Source organism: Gracilinanus agilis, chromosome 2 (assembly GCF_016433145.1).
Source record: "Gracilinanus agilis isolate LMUSP501 chromosome 2, AgileGrace, whole genome shotgun sequence".
Taxonomy (NCBI): domain Eukaryota; kingdom Metazoa; phylum Chordata; class Mammalia; order Didelphimorphia; family Didelphidae; genus Gracilinanus; species Gracilinanus agilis.
In genome coordinates this window covers 445,389,487-445,402,666 of record NC_058131.1, presented here as the reverse complement: position 1 = coordinate 445,402,666, position 13,180 = coordinate 445,389,487, and the positions used below count along the sequence as shown (strand labels likewise).

Below are 13,180 nucleotides of genomic sequence, written 5' to 3'. Positions count from 1 at the left end.
AAAAAGAATAAAACCTGTAGCCTGGCTTTTCCATACCTTAGGACAAATCTACATACCTGATTAAATATTTCTTTTAAATCATGAACTAGTATCCTTATATAATTTGCACTTATCATTTGCAATCCTCAAATTCAGTTTGATAAGCATTTTTGGCAAATTTGATTATTTTAATCCATATTTTACACACTGCAAGTCTTAATAGATAAGTTCTTCAATATAAAGTTTGTGCATATTTAAAATTAACTGAAATTCCATTTTCTAACTGGTAGTCAATAGATTTATACTTTACCATCAGTATCTATTCAAATTCTTAGCAAACATGTATCCTAATGAATTAGAGAAAGGGCTGTGAATTTTGAGAAAAAGGAGCTATATTTTTTGACTTTCCAAAATTATTTCTTGCTAAACTGAGGCAGCATGGATGATCCAATTTTGGCTTAAAATTTTCTCATGAATCATTTTCTGATTAAAGGGGTCTAATTACAAAATCATATTGTTTTAATAATTTATAAATTAAGATTTTCACTAACATCAGTGTAATTAATAGTAGATTAAACTTGTGGCAGTCCAAAAAGTTTTTACCACTCTCAGTTAAGCATTTAGGTGAACTGATGATTCTGATTAGCTAAAAAAGTTTTAAATTGCACTTCTGTACCTCAGTACACCGTTCAGAATCATTGCTTTTTCTGTCTGAATAAATTTTTTTTCTTAGATTGCATTTCGAATCCTTGGTAAATTTGATTAAATATACATCTTAATATTTAACCTGTTGATATAATTTGGTGGTGGGATCAAATCTGTCCCCTGTTATTGTCTTATGATTTCTTTGTTCCCTTTCTTATGGCCAGTAAGAAATGGAAGAAGAAATGTAGACAAATTATCTTGTTGATTCTCGCCTTAATGAGAGCAGAGAATATGATTTCTTTTAATCAATTAAATTCTTTTAGAGTTTAAGACACTCAGAAATCCATTAGAGATGTTATTTTTCTGAATTTCTCAAACTCCTCTGTCTGTCTTTCCCATTCCTCCGGAACGAATGAGAAAGAGATTTATTTTCTTCAAAATTCCATTGTGATCACAGACAAACACAACAATAAAACTTAAGATTCAAATTGATCAGAGACACATAGACACAACATATAGACACACAGACTGATCAAGGACATATTTCCCGGGCATCTCAAGCATACTCTAACAAATATAAGACATCCTATCAAAGATCAATAAATCACATCTTATGTGGCTAAAGAAATCTGGAGAAAAAAGAAAGTTTATTATTCAGAAAATTGATTAACTCTAGCAAGGAACTGGCTAAACTAGGATGAATTCTTGGGTTAAATTTAGTCATTGGTCGGGCTGGTAGTTGGCCTCCTTTCCATCTTCCCTGAAATCTCTTATCAGGTAATCTGTAACCATTTCGATGGAATTTGGAATTACAGCTTTTCCTCCAGTGGTAACCTTTCTCACATCTGGGACACAAAGAGTTAGGGGCATTGGAACAAGAGCCTTTTACAGCCTTTGAGCCCTTAATCATTTCAGAATATGTTTTTCCTTTCAGGGCCGCTGCGATGACTATACCCTGCATATATGCTGGAGTAAAGTCCTCACAAGCTTTCACATAGTCACTAATAGTCCCAGATTCTTTAACATTTTGAAGCATGCTCTGACACATATTATTGGCATTGTCATAGGCAAACTTTCTGACCATTATCTGAGTTGAGTATTCATCATTTGTATATTTTTTTACCTCCTGATTTAATCTTTTTATAAATTCTGTATATATTTCCTCTGGGCCTTGTCTAATCTCAGCCAAACCTGTGGACAGTTTCTTAGTTGCTGGGACCCTTTTCCATGCCTCCAAGGCACACTTTGTACACTGAATTAGAGCTTCTCTAGGTAAATTAATCTGATCAGCATGTAATTCCCATTCATCTATTCCAAGTAACATTTCTTTAGTAACTCTGATGCCCTGTTTCTTATTAATGGCTGCCTTCTGTTTTGCCAATTCATCAAATTCTGATTTCCAAAAGAGGTAGTCCCCTGCAGCAAGGGAATATTTTGAGGTCTGAATCCAATCAAAGGGGGTCATCCAAATTGTCCCCAAAGTTTCCACCAAATTTAAAGTGTATGGAGAAGCAGGACCATATGAAGCACAAGCTGTTTTAATTTCTTTTAACACTTTGTAGGGAAGAGGCTCCCATGTAGGAGCTACTTCTTCATCATCATCCAATTCATCTGCTCTAAAAATAACTGGGAAACAGAATGACATGTCTCCATCCTTTCGAGCATTTTTTAGGGCTCCTTTAAACCCTATATTCGGGGGTTGTAGCTGCAGAGTTGGAGCTTCAAGCGGCAGAGGCTCCTCTGCTTTTATCTCTCTTTCCTCTTTTGAAGAGAGGTTTTTAGGTGGGGGAAGGTCTCCTGCTAGTGACTTTTTCAATAGAATTTTAAAGCTCTGTTTTGATTTACTATGAGCTTTTTCCTCCTCCTCTGATTCTAACACTGAAACCTTAAAGATATCATTCTCTTCATTCTGACCAGATAACAAAGTTGTTTTTTCAGTAGCTGATGAAATTTTTTCTGACATTTGTTCTGATCCGTGCTCAGTATAATAATTTTTCAAATTATTGCCAACTTTTTGCCAGAATTCTAAGGGAATTGGGTTACAATTTTGAATAAGATCAAGAAATTTAGTGAGGTGTTCTTTACTAACTTTTATTCCCCATTTTCTGAGGATGTGCTTATTATATCAATTAAAAGAATTCTTTCCTTTGATTCACTGTGTCCCATCCTGTTAATCTATTCTTTTACTTCTAATGTCTTCCCTTAAGGGGAGAGTTCTGAAAACTCTGGATTTCTTGCCCTTCTTTGGGCAGAAACTAAACTGCAGTAATTTGGGAGTTGTCTGAGGGGGAGAGCAAATATTTACCTGAATCCAGTGATCCAAGGTACCTGTTCAGGCACCAATTGTGGAGATCTCTTTATCATCTCTGATAATCTGATGACAGTTTAGTTGATAAGGAAATAAGGGCAGGATAAGGGAAATGTCTTTTACTTCATGCTTCCAGCTCTGGCTCCAGGAGCATGGAGTTTATTATATATATATTTCAAGACTCATTTCACACAAAAGAACCCCCCCCAAAACTCTGTGCAGAAGTTACAAATTATGTCACATCAAAAAACTTTGCACAGAAGTTACAAATTATGTCACATCAAAACACAAAACATTGGCTTCAGAATAGACCAAGGCCAAGGCTGAATTTTGACTAGGTTCTTATCAGAAATCCAAGTTGGGGAGTATCTTGGCCTTAGCTATAACAGGCAGCAGCATTCCTTGCTGTGTTAACAGTGTTAACCCTTTAAATTCAGGTTTGATAGGAACTTAAAGCTTTTCAGTAAGGCCATAATACTTTTCAAGAAGAAATCACAAGGATCACAAAAGGGGTCAAAAGAGGAGTCTAAGATTTTTATCTATTCTCTTATTGGCTTCCCACAATTATGTGACTAACTGAAAGCCATGATCAAGAAAAAACCTTGGACATCTAAACAAAAAAATTTGAAGTCCAAACACAACACAAGAGAAGCCCAAAAAAGTAAATAAGAAAAAGAAAATTTAAGGGACTCATTAAGGTCAAAATGTTTATATATCTACATGGAAAGTGGATTTCTGTAATTCTCAAAAATTACTCTTCATAGTAAAGAAGATAGAAGGAATTTACTCAAAAAGAGGGTGGAGAAGTAAGTTGATTTTAATGATATGATATATATGATGATATGATGTATGTGTAAATGTTATGATATGGAACAATATGTATGTATATGATATGTACACATATGAATGATATGTAAAAAAATCAATCAAGGTTTGAAAGAGAGCACTTAGAGAAAAAAGAAGGGAGAGATACAGAGAGGGGAGGATAAGAGTGGTCACTGGCAATGCTTAAACTTTACTCTCTTTGTAACTGGTTCAGAGAGGGAAAAACAAATATACTCAGTGGGCTATAGAATTCTATTTTACCCTACAGAGTAGTAGAAGGGGAATAAGACAGAGAAAGGGAGAAGTAATTGGAGGGAAGGGAAAGTGGGGGAGTAACAAAAAGCAAATGATGAGGGGGATCAGAGTGAAAGAGAATAATAGAGCAGAATCTAAAGGGGATAATAAGATGGAGGGAAATACACAGTAATCATTAACTCTGAATGTGAATGGGATGAACTCACCCATAAAACAGAAGCAGATAGCAGAGTAGATTAAAAAACAGAATCCTACTATATACTGTTTATAAGAAACACATTTGAGGCAGGGTGACACATAAAGATTCAAGGTAAAAGGCTCGAGCAGAATTTATTATGAATCATCTAAAGTAAAAAAAAATCAGCAGTAGCAATCATGATATCATAAAAAACTAAAGTAGAAATTGATCTGATTAAAAGAGATGAGGAAGGAAATTACATTTTGCTAAAGGGTACTATAAACAATGAAATAATTACTAAACATTTATGCACCAAATGATATAGCATTTAGATTTCTAAAAGAAAAATGAAAGGAGTTCAAGGAGGAAATAAATAGTAAAATTTCCCTTGAGTACTGCTTTGGGGGATCTTAACCTTCCCCTTTCAGAACTAGATAAATCGAACCAAAAAATAAATAAGAAAGAAGTAAGGGAAGTGAATGAAATGCCAGAAAAATTAGATTTAATAGCTATTTGTAGAAAACTAAACAAGAATAAAAAGGAATATACCTTCTTCTCAGTAGTACATGATACATAGACAAAGATTAACCATGTACTAGGGCACAGAAATATTTCAAACAAATGCAGAAAAGCAAAAATAATAAATGGAACTTTTCCAGATCATAATGCAATAAAAATTATAATTAACAAGGGTCCATGGAAAGGTAAATTTAAAATTAATTGGAAACTAAATAATCTAACTCTTCAAAATTGGTGGGTCAAAAAGCCAATCACAGAAACAATTATAGACTTCATTAAAGAGAATGACAATGAGGAGATAGCATACCAAAATATATGGGATACAGACAAAGCTGTAATCTGGGGAAATTTTATATCTCTGAGTGCCTATAACAACAAAATCAAGAGGAAGGAGATCAATGAATTGGGCTTGCAACTTAAAAAAATTGGAAAAAAATTAAAAATTCCCTGATAAAAGCTATATTGGAAATCCTAAAAATTAAAGGAGAAAGTAATAAAATTGGAAGTAAAAGAACTATTGAACTAATAAATAAGACTAGGAGCTGGTACTTTGAAAAAACAAATAAAATAAAGTACTGGTTAATCTAATAAAAAAAGAAAGAAGAGAAGCAAATTAGCAGTATCAAAGATGAAAAGAGTGATCTCACTTCTAATGAAGAGGAAGTTAAGGTAATTGTTAAGAACTATTTTGCTTAATTACATGGCAATAAACATGATAATCTAGGTGAAATGGGTAAATGTTTACAAAAATATAACTTGCCTAGATTTTTAAATTTAATTTTATTTCTTTTTAAGTAATTAATTTACTTGATTAATTTAGAATATTTTTCCATGGTCATGTGATTCATATTCTTTCCCTTCTTTCTTCCCTACCCACTTACATAGCCAATGAGCAATTCTACTGGATTTTACATGTATCATTGATCAAAACCTATTTCCATATTATCAATATTTGTAACAGAGTAATCATTTAGAGTCTACATCCCCAATCACATCCCCATCAAACCATGTGATCAAGCAAATGTTTTTCTTCTGTGTTTCTATTCCCATAGTTCTTGATGTGGATAGTGTTCTTTCTTATAAGTTCCTCAGAATTGTCCTGGATCATTGCATTAAAATTGCCTAGATTAACAAAAGAGGAAATAGAATACTTAAATAATTCTATCTCAGAAAAAGAAATTGAAGAAGCCATCAAGGAACTTCCTAAGAAAAAATCCCCAGAGCCAGATGGATTCACAAATTCTATCAAGCATTTAAAGAACAACTAATCCCAATATTACACAAATTATCTGACAAAATAAGCAAAGTAGGAATCCTAACAACTTCTTTTTATGACATGAATAAAGGTATTGATTCCAAAGCCAGGCAGACCAAAAATTAATTAAGAAAATTATAGACCAATCTCCTTAATGAACACAAATGCAAAAATCTTAAATAAAATATTAGCAAAGAGACTACAGCATATTATCACAAGGATTATTTACTATGACCAGTTGGGGATGTACACCAGAAATGCAAGGCTGGTTTAATATTAAGAAAACCATCAGCATAATTGACAGTATCAATAATGAAACTAACAGAAAAAACATGATTATCTCAAAAGATAAATTTAGAAATAGATAAACTAGACAAAGCCTTTAACAAAAAAATACCCTTTCCTATTGTAAATATTAGAAAGCATAGGAATAAAAGGACCTTTCTTCAAAATAATAAGCAGTATTTATTTAAAACCATCAGCAAGAATCATTCACAATGTGGATAAATTAGAAGCCTTTCCAATAAGATCAGGAATGAAGCAAGGATGCCCTTTATTACCACTATTATTTAGTAATGTACTAGAAATGCTAGCTTTACAAATTAGAGGAGAAAAAGAAATTGAAAGAATTAAAGTAGACAATGAGGAAACTAAACTATCACTCTTTTAGGATTATATGAAGCTATATTTAGAGAATCCTAAAAAATCAACCAAAAAGCATGTTGAAATAATTAATAACTTTAGGAAAGTTGCAGGATACAAAATAAACCCACATAAATCATTAGCATTTCTCTATATTTCAAAAAAATCAACAGCAAGAGTTAGAAAGAGAAACTCCATTTAAAATCACTCTCAACAATATAAAATAGCTGGGAATCTATTTGCCAAGACAAATACAGGAATTATAAGAACACAATTACAAAACACTTTTCACACAAATAAAATTAGACCTAAACAACTGGAAAAATTTTAATTGCTCATGGGTAGGCTGACCTAATATAATAAAAATTACAATCCTACCTAAATTAATTTACTTATTCAATGCCATATATACCAAACTAACAAAAAACTATTTTATAAAACTAGGAAAAACAATAACAAAATTCATCTGGAAGAACAAAAGGTCGAGAATATAAAGGGAATTAATGAAAAAAAAATGTGAAGGATGGTGGTCTAGCAGTACCAGATCTTAAACTATACTACAAATCAGTAATCATCAAAATAGTTTGTTACTAGCTAAGAAATAGAAGGGTGAATCAATTGAATAGACTAAGGGTAAATGTCCTCAGCAATCTAGTGTTTGATAAACCCAATTTTCAGGATAAGAACTCACTATTTGACAAAAACTTCTGGGAAAATAGGGCAAAAATTAGATATATATATCAACATCTCACACCCTACACCAAGATAAGGTCAAAATGGGTATATGCTTTTTAAAATAAATTTATTTTAGTGTGTCTCCTTTAATAGTCATCATCATCTCTGGTTACAGGCAATTGCCCTCAAGGTTGACTGACTGGCACTGTAATCAAAGGAAGGATCAGACTCAATCTTTCAATGGCTTGGGGCATAGAGTGAAAATGCACATATTTAGCATCTGAGAGGTCTGTGGCCCACAGTGGGGGAAAGGGAGATAAGACAGTGAGATGGCATGAAGCTTGGACAGAGGCAGAAGGAAGGGAAGAACATAGTATTCTCGTTGGTAGAGGTAGTTGCTCTGGGTCTGTGGTCAGTGTGGGTGGGAGGTGGGCTGAGACCCTCCCTCACACATGGTACAGGTTGTGACTGCAGCAGTTCCAATCCACCAGCTCACTGCTATGAAACCACAGGCTGATCTCTCTCTGGACCACTTTCACAGAGTCACTGGCATGGACAACATTCCTGCTGATGTGAACACTGAAATCTACTCCGATGGTCCCAGGGGCAGCATCTGCTGAGTCAGTGTCTCCTACCATGTTCCTAGAGGTATAGACCACATTGTACCCTTCCCAGACCATAGCAACCACAGGACCAGAGCTTATATATTTGATTAAGTTTGGATAGAAGGGCTTCTTCTTCAGGTCATAGTAATGTTCAGGAAGGACTTTTTCTGGGGCCTGTAGTAGTTTCATGCCCACTAGCTTGAACCCTCATCTCTTCAAGTGCCTAATGACATCTCCAACCAGCCTTCACTGAACACCATCTGGCTTTACTACAATTAGTGCCTGTTCCTGGGTTCTAATAAGTCTGTAGTGGAGCATAATAGAGCCAGGCATTCCTTGGTGAGGCAGGGATAGGAGTAGCTGCTTCATTCTTGGGATGTGGCTGGTGCATTGCACAAGCCTGAGGACCAAGAAGCTCTACAGTGCGCAGTGTGGGAAGAAGCCCCCTTACCCTAAGCCCTGGGGCTGCTGGGCTGCTCGCCCTTAGCCTGGCAGGTTCCCCAAGTAATGCGCATCTATGAGCAAGGGACGAACAGGGACCAGGGTGGGTCAGGTACTTGAGTATATGCTTTAAACATAAAGAGTAATATGAGTAGGAGAATTTATCTGCCAGATCAATGATGAAGGGAAGAGTTTAAGACCAAACAAGAGACAGAGATAAGATGTACATTGAATAACTTTGATTATATTAAATTGAAGATTTTATACAAATAAAACCAATGCAACCAAGATTAGAAGGGAAGTAACAAACTTGGAAAGAATTTTTATAACAAATTTCCTTGATAAAGATCTAATTTCTCAAATATATAAGGAGCTAAGTCAAATTTATAAGAAACTGAATCATTCATCAATTGATAAATGATCAAATGATCAAATAGGCAGTTTTCAGATGGAAAAAACAAAACTTTTAGTAATCATGTGAAAAATGTCTGAAATCCCTCTTGATTAGAGAAATGAAAATTTAAAACAAAATCAAAGTATCATCTTACACCTAGCAGACTGGCCAATATGACAGTAAAGGAAAATAATAAATGTTGGACTGGATATGACAAAATTGGGACACTCATGCATTGCTACTGGAGTTGTGAATTGATGTAACCATTCTAGAAGGCAATTTGGAATAATGCCAAAAGGGCTTTAAAAGAATATACCTTTTGATCTGTATTCCAAAGATTTTTTTTAAAGGATCTGTTGTGCAAAGCTATTTATAGTTGCTCTTATAGAGGGATGTCCCTCAATTGAGGAATGGCTGAACAAATTGTGGTATATGATGGTGATGGAACACTATTGTGCTATAAGAAATGATGAACAGGATGATATCTGAAAGACCTGGAAAGATCTATGTGAACTGATGCAGAGTGAAATAAGTAGAACAAGAAGAACATTATATATAGTAACTGAAATATTGTGGGATAATCAAATGTGCTAGACTTTGCTACTAACACCAATACAATGATCCAGGACAATTCCGAGGGACTTATGAAAAAGAATGCTATCCACCTCTAGAGAAAGAACTGTTGGAATAGAAATGCAGATGAAAATATATGATTTATCACTTGTTTATCTTGGTATATGATTTGGAGTTTTGGTTTTATAAGATTACTATCTTAAAAAATGAATAATATGGGAAATATATTTAGAGTGATTATATATAACCCAGTGGAATTACTTGTCAACTCTGGGAAATGGGAAGGGAAGAGGAGAAGGAGGCAACATGAATCATATAACTGGAAAATTTATGTATAAATTTGTTATTGGAATAAAATAAAGATAAAAACATTTAAATATGTGTTGGTTAGGATGTGGAAAAAATGGAGACACTAATACATTGTTGGCAGGACTCTGAACTGATCCACACCATTTTGGAAAGCAATCTAGAATTATACTCAAAGAATTATAAGTATGTATATCTTTTGACCCAGCAATACCACTATCAAAGTTGTTTTCTAAGGTGATCAGGTAAAAAGTAAAAGGAATTATATGTTCTAAAATATTTATAGTAACTCTTTTTGTGGCGGCACAGAATTGGAAACTAAAGGGTTGCTCATTAATTGAGGAATGATCAATGTAGTATCTGATTTCAATGGTACTATTTTGCCATAAGAAATAATGCACAAAAAAACAAACAACCTTGGAAAGACTTTTATGAAGTGATGCAAAATGAGAACCAGAAGAATGCTGTACACAGTAACAACAATAATGTGTGATTAGCTGTAAATAACTTAACTGTTATCAACAGGACAAGGATCCAAGACAACTGAAACAGACTTAAAAGAAAAAGGGATAACCAACACCACACAAAGAACCAAATCCAAATGCAAATTAAAACATACTATTCTTCACTTTATTTTTTCATGAATTTTTCTCTAAGGTAAGCAATATGTATCTTGTTTTACAATATGACAAACAGAAAAATGTGTATTATATGCCAATATATGTACAACCTATATTATATTACCTGCCTTCTTAGGGAGGGAGGAAAAGGTGGGAAGAGACAGGAAAAAGGGTGATGAGAACAATTTTGGAGTAAAGGAAATGTTAGAATTTGTTTAATTATATTGTTATGTTATATATTGTTATAAATTTAAAAAACAAAAAAAGAACCAAAAAAAGAAATGACAAACAGGATGAGTTAAAAATGGAAAACTTTATATAAACTGATACAAAGTGAGCAGAACCAGGAGAATATTGTACACAGTCACAAAATTCTTAGATGATGATCAACTTCTGAAGAAATCAGTTATTCAAGGTTCCAAGAGAACCTCAAGGGACTCATTTGATTTTTCATTGTGATTTTTTTGTTTTATATGACTTTTCTTTCACAATGTGACCAATATGGAAATATGTTTTACATGATTGCACATGTCTAAACTAGATCAAATTGCTTACCTTCTTAGGGAGGAATGAGAGGAGGGGAAGGAGAGAATTTAGAACTCAAAATTTTAGAAAATGAGAAAACAAATGTTAAAAATTATTTTTCACATAATTGGGAAATAATAGTTATATTTAAAAAAGATATCTCTCTACCCAGAGAAGTGTTCTTTTATGAGTTCTTTCCATTCTTTCCAAGATTTTTATCTTCCTTTTCTACTTCGCTAATTTTCTCTTCTTTCTCAGACACTTAGAGGAGTTATTTTTCCCTCATCATTTGCCATTGATATGATAGGATACATCTCCCCTTTCTCTCTTTATTCTTCCTCCTCTCTTACTTTTTAGGTTCTCTCTCATTTTTTCAGTTTAGTACTATAAAAACACTGATTCACCTATGGGCAGGGTATTTTAAGGTTTACTATACTGGTAGTTCAAGCCTGTTCCTTCACAATTATCACTTCTTTGATTGAAATTTCCCCTGACTTCATTGTGTACTTTTAGAAAAATGACTTGATTTTCTCACTATTATTTTTGTTGTTTTAGAATCATAGCTTATCTTTCTGGTTTTTTCTCTTTTTAGGAAGTAATTTATTTTCTTATTTGTGCCTTCCTTGGAAGGATTAATTATCTTTTGTTTCATTTGTCTGAGTTATTTGCAAAGACAGTTAGCTGATCACAAGATTTTCTTAATTTTTTTAAGAATATGTCAATCTTTTATTTTGTTATATATTCACTTTTCACTAATAATTAGGCCTAAGTATATATTACTTTGTTACCTTTAGAGTTATTTAGCCCTGTAGAACTCATTATTCCATTCCTTCCTGTGGTGTCTGGTGGGTAAAGAAGAATCTTATATTATACTTCTCTTTATACTTGAAGGTCTTTCTTTCAGAATCTGTTGCTTGTTGTTGGAATTGCTAAGTAACCATTACATGTCTTGAAATTTACAGCATAGTTTGTTTTTTGGCAGTGTTGGGGTAAAGGGAGAAAGAGATGATCTGCAGATCCTTTCAATTGGTAATTTATTTTCTGCATTTGGAGTTCTAAGCAGATTTTTGTATTATTTCTGGCATTATGGTGTTCAAGACTTTTGAACTGTTATGTTAAAGGAAAGCTTTGATTATATTAGGATTAAAATAGTTTTTGGGATAATTTTGGGATTTAGTGGTTAATGACAGAATGAAGATCCTGTCTGAGTAATTTGGAAGCCTAGTTGGAATCTTGAGGCAGAATTCCTGGTGAGGGGTTCTGAGAATTCTGGGAAGCTGGAAGGTGGTTGGTTTTCCAATTGTAAAACTCTCTCTGGGAATTCACCTTCACTCGGAGAGGTTGGTTGGTTCCTGCTCTCTAGAGTTACTCTGGAAAACTAGGAAAACCGTACTGGCAGTTAAGAGTGGAAGCAGATTGGAGTTTAGGAGTTAAGTTGATGAAGAAGGCCAGAAGAGAAGAAGGAAAGAGAGACTGTTTGTCATCTGTGTGGTTCCAGAGTGGAGGCAGGCTTTTGAGGCCTGCTAGGTCCAGAAACCTGACTAAGCCCAGGAAGAATTGAAAAGTGGAGAAGTGAGCTGAAATAATCAAAAGAGATAGTTACTTAAGATATATTAAAAGATTTTGGGGTTTTAGTGATAGATTTAAGGAGATCAGGAAAGGCCTGGACCCCAGGCAGAAGAAACTCCATGAGGAATCTTAGTTTGGGAGTGGGATAAGTTAGAACTCCCTTAGATTTAGGGATCCTATCCTCAACCTCTTTGTTACCATCCTTACCTATCCTTAAACCTTTTAAACCTTATTATATAGAGGTTTTTGTTTTCTTAAAACTGTCTCCAAACCATTCACTTAGTTATCCTTGCCTAGGCCCAAAACCAGTTACATTGAGCCTCAGCTCACAATAGCTCAAATTCAACTGTCAGTCAGCTATTCTTTTACTAATAACAACAGAGATTATAAAGAAGATACAGTATATCCCATTTTCATACCTTAAAGTTTATATTTTACAGTTCTTTAGTTGTCTACAAATCCCTTTTTCAAGATTAATGTGTTTTGTTTGCATAGTACTTATATTTTTTCACATTATAGCTTTCTTCTTTTCTTTGTTCATATTGTCTTTCCCTTTTGTCTTCCCAATCTATTGCTCTTTCTCTTTTTTCCCCCCTTTGGAGAAATTCACCTTAGTATTTTGAATTTTCTGTTTTGCCTATTATTTCTGCTATGTAGGTCATAAATTCTGCTCTCACAACTTTTCTTTCTTTCTTTTTCCTTCCTTCCTTCCTTCCTTCCTTCCTTCCTTCCTTCCTTCCTTCCTTCCTTCCTTCCTGTCTTCCTTCCTGTCTTTCTTTCTTTCTTTCTTTCTTTCTTTCTTTCTTTCTTTCTTTCTTTCTTTCTTTCTTTCTTTCTTTCTTTCTTTCTTTCTTTCTTTCTTTCTT

The 13,180-nt window shown here is 33.8% G+C and overlaps 1 pseudogene; it reads right to left on the bottom strand.

The window, feature by feature from the left end:
- Nucleotides 1-7,727: 7,727 nt before the first annotated feature.
- The window catches only part of LOC123233962, a 73,274-nt pseudogene continuing 67,821 nt past the window's right edge, over nt 7,728-13,180 (bottom strand).